The sequence below is a fragment of the Stegodyphus dumicola genome, chromosome 4 (assembly GCF_044657685.1).
Source record: "Stegodyphus dumicola isolate Sdum_Otavi_A_Nest chromosome 4, ASM4465768v1".
NCBI classification, from domain to species: domain Eukaryota; kingdom Metazoa; phylum Arthropoda; class Arachnida; order Araneae; family Eresidae; genus Stegodyphus; species Stegodyphus dumicola.
In genome coordinates, this window is record NC_140771.1 from 236,222,090 (window position 1) to 236,234,678 (window position 12,589).

Consider the following 12,589-nt stretch of genomic DNA (forward strand, 5'->3'; position numbering starts at 1 on the left):
TCACCTCTTGGTTGCGTGCAAGTTGGAGGCGCGCAACGTTATAACACAAGACGTTAAAAAAACGCCCCTTTGGACGTAATATTTTTTTTTTCTTTTCGTTTTTCTTAAATCTAATTTTTTATATATACGGCGTATAACGTGCATTTGTAAATTTCGATCTTAATTTTCGCATTAAATGTCAGCGTTGTACGCCAGAATATGCGGTATGTTCCTTTAGACAACTGCCAAGGATTCGCACTTAGTTTATCTACAAGAAATCTCCATTGTTAATTCTATCGAGGCTATCATTCATTTTAGAAACATAAACACCGCATTCGAAATATTCTATAAATGGCAAAAATTTAAAAAATGTCTCACCTGACTTCAGTATTTCTTTTATATCAACGCCCGTATAAAAGAATCTAATCTTTAGAAAATCGAGATAGGCATACTTAATGACAAGTTACCTAAGGAGATTTCAGGTTATTAAATAAGTTACGGTTGAGGTTAAAATGTTTGCGTGATAACCTTGCGACAGGCCCTCCAACTATGGAGCGCTGCCAGACGTGTGCCAAAGACGTGATAAGGAATTAGATTACTCCAGACGAATCTCTTTGATGCTGGAATATTTAAATTGATCACATGATTTCCTGTAGCACAAATGTTAAGGATATTAACTCAAAATTTTGCGAGAATTATTCTTTTGTTTGGATAATTTGTTTTTCTTTGAGGTAAAATTGTACCAAATTGCGAGCACAGCAGAGTACTTGTGACACGTTTATTACATTAACCGCATTCCTATTTTTTTGAAAGTTTGCATTTTTTTTCAGCGATTCGACTTAAGAGTGTTTTTAGAAACTCAAGGTATTATGCATTTATGCGTTTCTAGCGTGATAAAAGAATTTTATAGCCTAATCAGAGTTTCTAGAAAAGTATCTTTTAAATCATTTATACACCATTTTCCTAATTTTGTTTCAAAATCCATTCAGGATGACAAGAGAATGCTCTGCATAGAAAATATGGAAAGCAAATAATTACAGTGTTAAGTGGTTTATTATCCTAACGTCCAAATCATGTCTTCTTAAACTATTAAATATTGGGACTTAAATTGTGGATTCTTGTTAGACTTTTGTTGTGCGGAAAAATTATCCACACTTATATCACAGTTTTAATATTCAGTCTGTTTACTTTTCATGTAAATTTATGTTACAGATTAAATTACCACAAAGATTCAAAATATTACCATCCCCATTACAATTTATTTATAAATTTCAGAAAGTAACTTATATAAAATGTTTTACTTGGGAGGCTTTAGAAAATATCTTCAAGGATGACTACCTAAAGAAAAATTTTCATTAATGCAATAATCTAAAGGTTATCAAAAGTTTTCCAAAACGCGAAACTGTAATCTAACGCGATTTATATTGCCTTAGTTCAATGCCTGATGTTTTGTTTATTTATTATTACTGTCTTAACAACTAGCAGAAGAAAGAATTATAATTTACAGTTATGGGCTAATATTCAGAGTAACGAGAAAATTTCCGATTTCGACAATTTCTTTACAATAACAACAAGTTTGCTTATTTGCGCCATTGATTTAAAACCACAATTGCTTCATTTTTCTTTTTTTTAACCTCTTTTATTGCAATATCTCGAGCATTTTTACTGCAACAATTTTAAGTTTCTATTTCTTAAAAGATTACAAATATTTACTTTTATTTGTAAAACTTTATTTGCATTTTATGTATTTTTGTACTTTTATTTATGTATTTTGTACTTTTATTTGCATTTTATGTATACTAATTTAGAACAATAGAATTATTTGAGAATAACAGAAATATACCAATAGAAAAATTTGAGATAAGTGTTTAGTGAAATCTCTAAATGTTATGGAGGGAAAATACATTACAAAAGACTGAATGGCTTTCTTATTCATGCATTACACATGAAAATTTCTGCCACCTAGAGACAGGAGTTTTGGAACCTGGAGAAGTGAAAAATGAGCAATGCCCTCGCCGGGACACAAACCACGGATCTCTCGAATACGCGCCAATCGTGCTGACCACTACACCACGAAGGCATGCAAAGAAGACGGGAGAAATATCGTATAAGATTTTAAAGTATCCGATTTCGATTTGGATGCATATTGAAAGGAAAGGAATCAAGGAACAAAGTGAGAGAGTCGTTTTTTTAATTAAAATCAAGAAAATACCACGTATAAATGACGTTTTGAGTAACTTTAGTATTTCAAGGCTAAATCCGTAACGCTTGAACAGGAAGACAAAGGAAGATGAAATGTTAGAACATTATTGGATAATACTTCAAAAATTATTCAAATGGGAAGAAATCCTAACTGAGAAAATAATACTAGAGAACATTCTAATGACATTGTTAAGAAAATTTTGAGCACGCCGCTGTGCTATATTGATTTCTTATCCAATATACTAATGGATAAGACTAACATACTAAGAGCCTACTTTGCAAATTAATGCAAAATCACGCAGTGTCTTTTTAACCCAAAGGAGGGTTAGCTCTAAAAGGCTATTAGTCTCAGAAAGTGTGTGTATGTGTGTGATTATGGCAAAGCCTCGAGGGCTATCTGCCTAAGGGGAGGGATACCTTCGTGGAGGACTTTCTAATGGAAAGTGGCTCGTATACACGTTACACATGGGGAAAACCACGAAACCGCCCATGCAGCCAGCCCGTTCGCGGGATTCGTACCTCGGACCGAACTACCAGTGTTCAGCGACTTTACCGCTCGGCCGCTGGTGGGCCCCATTTGTCTCAGAAAGGGATTTTGCGTTTAATCCTAGTAAAGGGCTGAATCACTATTCAGATTGTTGCCACCAAATAATATCGCCCTGTATTATTTTAAAAGAAATTAAATAAAGGAGAATGTGCACGAATGTAGGATGTTTCTCGCATTGTGAAAAATCGATACCTACAGCAATCCAGTTTCGAATAACGTAATACAACACCCGAGCATGGGCACACGGAAGTTCGAATTTTGAACTTGTTCTATTATCTCTTTATTATATCTATAACGTAAAACATCAAACACAGTTAAAAGCATTTTACAAAAACGTTTTGCAATTAACATTAGAGATTTGACTCAAAAATAACAATTATCCTGGCGGGCAGGCAGACAGATTTTTCCGTGCACAAAATTGATAGTTTACTTTTGGTCCCACTCAGCAAAGGGGCATTCAAGTTGGTGTGCAAACTGATTTAATTCACTATTCTACAAAGAGTTTCAAATGCAAACAAATGGCAGCCTCGTTAGGCTTAGTATCACTTAAACAGCTTTTAAATTGTTGATAATTCTACAACTTCTGCATGAAGGTCAACTAAAGTAATAAAACCTTTAACCGGAACATAAGAGCAACATGATTCATTCATCTTTAAAGCAAAAAAAAATACACAATTTCCTAACATGTAAGAATAAAACAACACTCTATTACCGCAGAGCCGGTAACAGAGTGGGTATATATATATATATATATACATATATACACCCACTCTGCTATACCATATGTATGTATATATATATATATAGTATAGCAGAGTATATATACATATATATATATATATATATATATGGTAACAGAGTAGGCATATATATATATATCCAGCAAAAGTATATAATTATATACATATTTGTATACTTTTGGTGCTGCCGATTGAAGTGAAAAGGGGAGCTGCACAACTGTATGTCATAGCAGTTCCATATAAAAACTTTCAAAGTCCTTGAGATTGCTCGTGTTTGAATTATGCGAAATACATACATGCGCGAGTACAGACTGTACGGAAAAATCTCTTTACAAGATTTCGTGCAAATACATTGTTCAAATGATTCGAGAACGGTCAAAACGTTTTATAAAAAAATTGATATTTTCGATGAAATCTGATAACCGAAATTCTGTGTTACAATTATTCCTTTATTTTATACAAGGAAGTAAAAACAAACCTGTATAATCAACTGCTCTATGTAAACTAATCATTCGTGTAATTATATTGTAGCTTTATTTAAGTCTTATAATTTCAAGAAATTGCTATTTTAATAATGCTTCGGGGTAAACAAGTCTGCATACTTAATAGACTAATAGAAAAATGTTTACCCGGTGAAAATGAAAAGGAAAGACGCTAATTGAATTAATTACCTATTTATGAACATTGTACATTGTAATTTGAGATGCATTAAAATGCTCTTACAATGTGTCATGTTTAGTCTTTATAATTGGAGAATTAAAACAAAGGCGTCTTTTAGATATTTAGTAATAATTTAATCTCATCATGGAGCAATTTGCGGTAAAATAATAGAATGACGTACTACATGAAGCAAAGTATGAATTTATGTATCAGCGCAGTAATTTAGAGCAGTGGTTTTCAACCGCCGGCCCGCAATAAATATTTGCCGGTCCGCGAAATATTGGAATTTTCTTGGAGTTTACTCAAGTTTTGGTAGTTTTATTCTCGAAGAAATATTTTAAGTAAGTTGAATGTACATATGTAAATTATAACAAATAAAATGCTTTAAAAATCATTTTTGTCTTCATGATTTATTTATATGAAACAATTGTGCCAATGGGCCGAATTATTAAACTTACCGGTCCCCGAGAACGTACCGAAATATTTTATCGGTCCTCGGAGTGAATCCAGTTGAGAAACCCTGACTTAGAGGATTGCTTAGAGATATATGATTTATGCTGTATTTTGCAGCTGAAACTGAATACATGAATTTCTGTTTTGCAGTAAAAGCTAGAATTTATTTAACGAAAACGTATTTAATTTCATTGCAATGGCCATTCATAAAAGTCAGGTAAAAATGCTATTCATTTTAAATTTGGAATATAATTTCAAGAGAAAATCAAACTGATTTTTTGAAATAACGCGTATATGCAACAATTTTCTGAATATTCTGAAAACAATTTATCATTATGTTAAACTTTCAATCAAACTAAACTCAAAACTAAAAATTTACAGCACCAATAAAAATAATAAATTTGAAATTTTATGGAAGTTACGTTGAAAATTATAAAATTGCATTTTAAGTGAATTTTTATTCCTTTCCGCTTTCTTAACGATTTTTAACTCCATTGGGTGGTTTAAGTTTTCCTGTATTTTACAATTTTTAAGGAAGATATTTTTACTTTTTAGGTATTTGTTTCTCGCTACAAAGTGAGAACTGAAGAGAAATATATCTGTAAGGAAATTCCGAGAATAAGTTTAAATGAAATGCAGCAAAAAATGTGCATGATTTAATACGCCGCAGAAGGAAGACATGTGTTGTCCACTTCAGATGTTTTAAATTCTATGATCCCAGAACCGTAAATGAAGTGCTGTGAAAGAATGAAGAGAAGCAAAGCAAAAATAACTAGTATATCGTAATGTTTTTATGCGGTTTCCTACAAATTAATAGTTTAGTAAGGAATGCAGACGACAAAAACCACATTACTGCTATTCTCTTAGGTGATTAATTAGCATGTTACCCGCTGAAACTTCATCAATATTTTATCGGGACATTTGTATCATTCGTAGTACTTACCACATTTTCGTAAAACTTCAAAACCTGGGCGGGGGGGGGAAGAAAAGGTGTGTGTTTACTCTCAAAATAAGAGAAATTCATTTAAAAGCAATCTGCAGGTCAAAATTTATAAAATAATTACTGATTATCTAAGCGCTCGATAACTCTAGTAATTATCTATAATGACTTTGCAACGAATATCTTAACTGAAAAGTGCCTTACAACTTACAAATCTCATATATCTCCTTTATTAAGCGTTTGAAAGTAACAGCACTATGTTACATCCTATCAATTTATTTCAGGGAATATTATTTTAAAACATCGATGAATCTTTTAGGAACAAATTTTAAACCGTCTTCATCCAATTTTTAGCTAAAATTTGCCATTAGACGTTTAAAAACTGCAACGTAAATTTATTACTTCTAATAAAACTTTTTTTAATATGAAACTTTATCCTTTCCCAATACACTAAGGATTTCTCCTATGGAAAACATTTCTCGTGTGTTTCGGTGTGGGCGCAAAAGAGTGTATATTAGCCACTGACCAAATTTCCATTACTTGGGCGCGGTCACGTGAAGGCCTTGAACACAAATGAGTATCCTATCGATCCCGCAAGCACAAGTTAAAATCCACTCTCTGGAGATCAACACGCAGACGGTATTCGTATATCTCATTCAATCACTCTGGTGAGATTCCCAACCCCTAGAGAAAACAGCCTGTTTCATAAATGATTCTCTACCATGCTAATGGGTATACTTATTTTAGGATGATTAAATGCAGTTTAAATTTTATCAAGGCCTTCCTGGAGAAGGCTACAATTTAGCCATTGTGGGAGTGTTTTTCCGCCCTTGATCGTCATTCCACTTCCTCTAAGTGTAGCTTAAAGTATCATTAGTTGTAGTGCTTTCTTAACCACTATGATATCCGTTTTATTGCATTTTATATAAAGGGAATTTAAATGCGCTATAAAAGCGCTGATAAGAGAAAAAAGACCGGCTTAATAAGTTAAAATAGTAAAAGAAATAGATTAGAAAAATTCCTAAAAATGCATTTTTTTTTAAAAAATTTGTTTGATAAATATATATTTTACATGCTTACGTCTCTTGAACAATTTTGGCTGTAAATTTTGTTTCTAATAATATTTTCCTAGAGAAAACGCTTCGTTTAATGTAAGTATAAAATTTTTCGAAGCTTTGAAAGGTTTACAATTTTATATAAGTTTTTTTTTTTTAAATAACATTTCTTAGCCCTTTAACTGTCAAGTTATTTTGATGATTTGGGTACACAAATTGCCAATTTTTTTTTTTTTTTTGGAAAATTCAAATGTTTAGTACAAAATAAAATATACTTAAGTAGTTAAAAATTTATATTAAGTACATATAAGTACATGGGTAAAATTTTAAAGTTTTGTAGCCACTGCATATTTGCTTGATGCGGCTGCCACTCAACATGGCAGTTATAAAGTTCGCTTCTAGTGAAGCATTATTTTCTAAAAATGAAAAAAAAATTAATTATTTTCTAAAAAATAAATAAATATAGGCGAATACCTATTAGTAGTTCAGTAATTCAGTCTTGTGTGGTACAACTGGAAACACTTTTCCAAGCACAAACCAACTCCATAATCACTACACCAGAATCGTGTTTCCTTCCTTATCTTTTCCCCATTTTTATCCTTTTTCGAACAAGACACTTTGCACTGTCTTGTAGGCTCACGTTTCGCAGGAGTAGGAGGAATATGGGATATAAAATGTCTTTCAGTAAGACGGGCAGGGTTATCTATTGTAGGTGGTCTGCCAACATTCTTTTGTCCAGAAGATGCATCATCATATTTATGTAAAAGCTCTTCTACAACTTGGATTCGAAATTCTAAAAATGTAATACGTTTCCCAACTACATTTTTATAGAGCAAATATGAGTTCCAGAGTACCTTGTCTAGTAAATGTAAAAATATCTTTTTATAATATTTTTTCTGACGTTTCCGGATTGTTGGATGAAAGGATATTTCCTGATTACAGCGATCTACACATCCCATAGATAGACTGTAATTAGAAACAATCTTCGGCTTGAGTATATCTCCATTTTTTTATTTTTGAGGCTGACCATGGAAGTATCATGAATACTGCTCATCAAACACACATCCTTCATCTTCGGTTGAGGAATCTAAATCATCTATATAACGTTTCAAAGAACTGGACGCCATTTTACAACAAAAAGATCCCGTGCACTTTGAACCAAAGAACTTATAACCTCTAACTTTTGAAATCTTCAGTAAAGTGCTGTCATCTATTGAATTGAGCGATATTCAATTGAGCGACATTAACTTTTCCCGAGATACAGTCGGGTTTGACAAAGAGATGAAGCCGAAATAAACATCTCCCGATATATATTCGGGTATAACAATACGATGCACTCAAAAAAAATTACCCCGAGCAATACTCGGGCGTGACATTTTCGAACACCAGTGCTGTGCCCGAGATTATCTCGGGCATGACAGTTAAAAGGTTAGAAATTAAGAAGAGGAGAAATAGATTTTGCAAAATTTTAACAAAATGAAATATAGAAAATTGTGTATTGATGATGATGATGATGTCGTGTCTATGACAAAGTGCAATTATATAGCTTCGAAGCTGTCAAAGACAGCTTTTGCAACCTCGGCAGCTCTATCAGTATAAAGTAGGTCCACTGGGTCTTCAACGCCGATGTCAAACAGCCTGGCCTGGATTGCTGGGCAGCTGAAGTTGGGATGGCGAGACAGTGGGACGTCATCTGGGCAATGAGGACAAATGTTGGTGTAACTACGCTGTCCGTCTGTAGAAATCCTCATCCCTTTTAAGTGATTTGTCCTAAGTCTGGTTATGATAGTCGATATGGCTCTGTCACAGTTCAATTCTGGAATGGAGTTTCCCTTAACGTGACCGATTAGTCTTTGCCTGGCAACTGCATTGGCATCAACGAAGGTCAGGCAGTTGGATGGCTGAGGAGAATCACGAAATGCCTTTGCACGCTCATCGGCCTTCTTTACCAAAAATATTTACATGAGCCGATATCCATTGTAAGATGCAGGATCTTTGGGCAGCAATGATTTTGTTTGTGAGCTCAATGATCTGATGACTGAGTTGACATTTGCTCCTCTGGATCGCTTGCAATGCTGATCTGCAGTCAAAGAAGATGATGATGCCCTTGGAACTCTGGTCTTCTTTAGAGAGATAAATCTCCAGAGCACTTTTGATGGCGACTAGCTCGCATGTACAGTTGGAGGCGAAATATAGAAAATTGTGTATTATAACCAGCATAAGCAAGTAAGAATTTATATTCAGCTTACTATTTAGCCTACTACTAAAATTTTTACAATACAGTAGGAACAAGCTAGTAGCATACATATATGCAAGTAATAAATTTTAAAAATGCGAAACACGTACGTTGTTAAAGCTCTAAAAATAAAATGTCGAGTTTTTAATATTCAAATGCCCCGTGCAGATTCATCTATTTCTCGTTTAAGACACCAGATTTGTTAAAGTGCGTCCTGAATTTTGCGCTAAATCAACCGTCATATGTACATAGCTGGCACGGAATTTCTTTCTAACAAAAGAGAATCAAAATTTACTTATTTGTTTAAGCTGAATTCATTTCTCCCATTTTTTTAGATTTTAATCCCCTCAACAAATGAACTGTAACATTTCATAACCCGTTGAAAAATCCCGTTAAAAAGGTGTTAAGCTCACTTTGTTAAATAAATTCGTATTTAATGGATTTATTGAAACACGAAATTTATTTTAAGTTCGTAAAATAGCTAAGTGCCTACGTTTCATGACGATGTAAAAATGGAGTATGTAGAGTAAAATCTCGCTTAGTCCATGTAAAATCTCGCTTAGTCTTAAAACACTTAGTCCACCAGGTGATGTTAAATATACGAGTGCAAGTGAATTAATCAAAAAGAAGAAATGCCTTCAGGTAGTAATTTTTATAGGTATGTGGATTATATTCCTGATACGCAAAACAACAAAAACATCAAGTATGTAAAAGGAAAACTTGGAACAAATTCACTCTAAGTAGTCTACCATCCTATTTGCACTAACTCAGACGCTGTAGATGTGTTCAGGCACTTGTAACAAATGAAGAGCTCCCTCTAGAAAGGTAGCTTGTTCACTCAAATAGTTCTTTTTGTAGTCAGACTAACTCCTTAGGGGCAGTGGCGTAGTTAGGGAAACAAGGAGGATATCTATTGCCAAGTACAGCATTCAGGAGGCATTTTATTTTTCTTCGCGCTTGCATTTTGGCAAAGAACAGTGGCGGGGTGCACGAAATTTTCAGTTGTTCCCGACCACTAAAACATCCCAGGTACATCTTTGCTTGACTCATACACCTTAAAACCCATAAGATGTTGGAATAGGTGACTGTTGCAAGAATTGGGATAACTTATTTATTTTAAAAGCAATTACTACCATTTTTTACAGCTGGCTACATAACATAGCTGCTTTCTGAAATAGTAATCAGAAAGTTTGTGTTGCCACAAATATTTTTATAATTTAATCCGCTTCGTGACAACATTTTTCGTCATGTTTCCAACTTGCGCGCACAGTTTAAAACATTCTGCTTCATAATTTAATTTCATATTTAATATATAGCTTTTATAACATTTAGAAACTACTGTGAACCTAAAATTCTAAAAATTTCATGTTAAATTTTTATTTTATTTGGAGTTGAGTTTATAAAATGTAATTTATTAAAAAAATTTGTAATGTTTTCGTCCATAAAAAATTTTTCGATATTAAAATATTCATCAGATTGTTGGTTCAGTTCGAAAATAGTGCCCATATAAAGAATTCCATCACATTTCAAGTATGTACCATTAGCCATTTTTAAAATATCGTGCGCGCAAGGTGGAAACATGGCGAAATATTTTATCACAAAGAGGATTAAATTACAAAAGTATTTGTGGCAACACAAAATTTCTGGTTATCAATTTCCAAAGCAGCTATATTATGTAGTCAGCTGTAAAAAGTTGGAAGTAATTGCTTACAAAATAAATAAAATATCCCAATTCTTGCAACAGTCACATATTCGAAGATCATGAGGGGTTTAAGGTGTATGAGTCCCCATAAGGCACCGACTGGGTATCTTAATTGCCTGAATTCAAATTCATCAGAGAATTTCAAATTATTAGTAGTTCTGATTGAAATTATTTGAATTGTATACTGGAAAGCATTCACTCTTCCCGAATCTTAAGATTATAAGGTATTTCTCCCGCCTTCATAGCGAGCCTTCGTGGTGTAGTGGTCTGCACGCTCAGCGCGTTATTGAGAGGTCCGAGGTTCGATACCCGCGAATGCTTTGCTAATTTTTTATCTTGCCTGCTTCCAAAAATACCTAATGTCTCCACAAGATCATTTATCTAACTGACAACTACGCTGAAAGGGCTTTCTCAAATCGTTTTAAATGAGAATACAGATCCTTAATGTTTGCTTTCATTATATTATCAATAAAAATTAAGCCATAATCCCTAAAAATAAATATCAATTTGAATTAGTTTTAAATAGTTTTACTATACTGACATATTTAAACGTGTATGCCATAGACTTCCAGTTTCCGTTTCATTAAATTCTATTTTGTAGTTATGACATTAATCCTCTATGGGGTCTAGCTGGTGTTGCCAGGCATAAATTCAAATTCCCCACTTTACAAATGCGTTGCCAGATTGAACTACATAAACTCTTTAATTTATTGTACAAATTAAAGCAGTTTAGCTCGATGTATGGAAAATGGGTAAAAAAGAGCAATTTGAAAGTTAAAAATGTACTCTTTTATTAACCAGATTTATGTTTTATTTTTAATATTATAGCTAATTCATATAATACACGGAAAACATTTGTACTTTAAAATAATTTTAAATAATTTATAACATACGATTTGTTCCATTTAGCACACTTAGTATAATTATTAAAGTCTATTTATGCTTCAACTTCGGAATCTATTATGCAGTTTAAACATAAGCAGAATAGTCATTTGTATGACACCTAATGAGAAGTTTGTTACATATCTGTCTATTTTAACTTTAACAGTACAGTAGTATCCTGCAATAAGGTTGCTCCGTATGCAGAAATTTTGAATATTTTATCAATTTCATTTAAAATTACTATTTTGATAAATACTAAATACAACCTTAGTGGCAGTATTGATTCAGTTCAAGAAGCTATAAAAGATTTCTTAAGAGTTTTTGAGAGTTTACTTAGTATATGAATATTCAGGCAGAGCGAGGGGGGGAAGAGAGACACAAGAAGAAAAACACTCCTAAATAAAACTTAAAATTAGGCAAAACAGCCATCTTGTGTTTGATGTAGATTTTATTTTAAAACCCTTATCGAGTTTGAGGAAAAATAGGTCCCTCTTCATCAGGAGATAAAATCTCCGCAAAGAAGGGAGGAGCTATTACTGGTTGACACTTTTGCCTAATTTTTAATTCTTGCAAAGGCTGCGAACTTTGGTGATACAGTGAAAGCTTCTTATATAGAGTTATTAGGTTTCTCCAAGCAAGAAACATAAAAAATGTACAATGCCATCGCTGAAATTCGAACTCAAAACTTTTCGATGGCTAGCCGGACGTTCTTCCAATTACACTACGAAGGCAAGGGTTAAGGAGGACGAAAATTCCTTACAACTTATATGTAGACAATGAAATCGTGAATTCAATGCTCTACTGAATATATAATTTTTTAACATATAATATTTGCATTTTGCAAAATAGCAAATCATTATACTGATTTGAATCATTGTAATTATAAAGATTACTGAACAATTACTAAGAACGCATTATTTAAAAGATATTTATCTTTTGATATTTATACGTTTGTCTTAAATTATACTTTATACATCAGTGAATAAAAGAAATTATCTCGTTGTAGAGACATTAGTCTATTTTGAAGCAGGAGGGATGAAAAATGAGCAACGCCTTAGCCGGAACTCGAACCACGAGCCTTTCGAATACGCGCCGAGCTTGCTGACCACTACACTACGAAGGCATGCTAAGAAGGCAGGAGAAATACCTTATATACTCCCCCTTTTAAAGAGCAACTGTCGTTTAGGGGATAC

The 12,589-nt window shown here is 33.2% G+C and overlaps 1 protein-coding gene across 3 annotated transcripts in view; it reads right to left on the minus strand.

Moving 5' to 3' along the window:
• Positions 1–12,589, minus strand: part of LOC118185039 (uncharacterized) — a 337,637-nt gene that overhangs the window by 48,658 nt on the left and 276,390 nt on the right. The gene's annotated exons all lie outside the window — the stretch shown is intronic.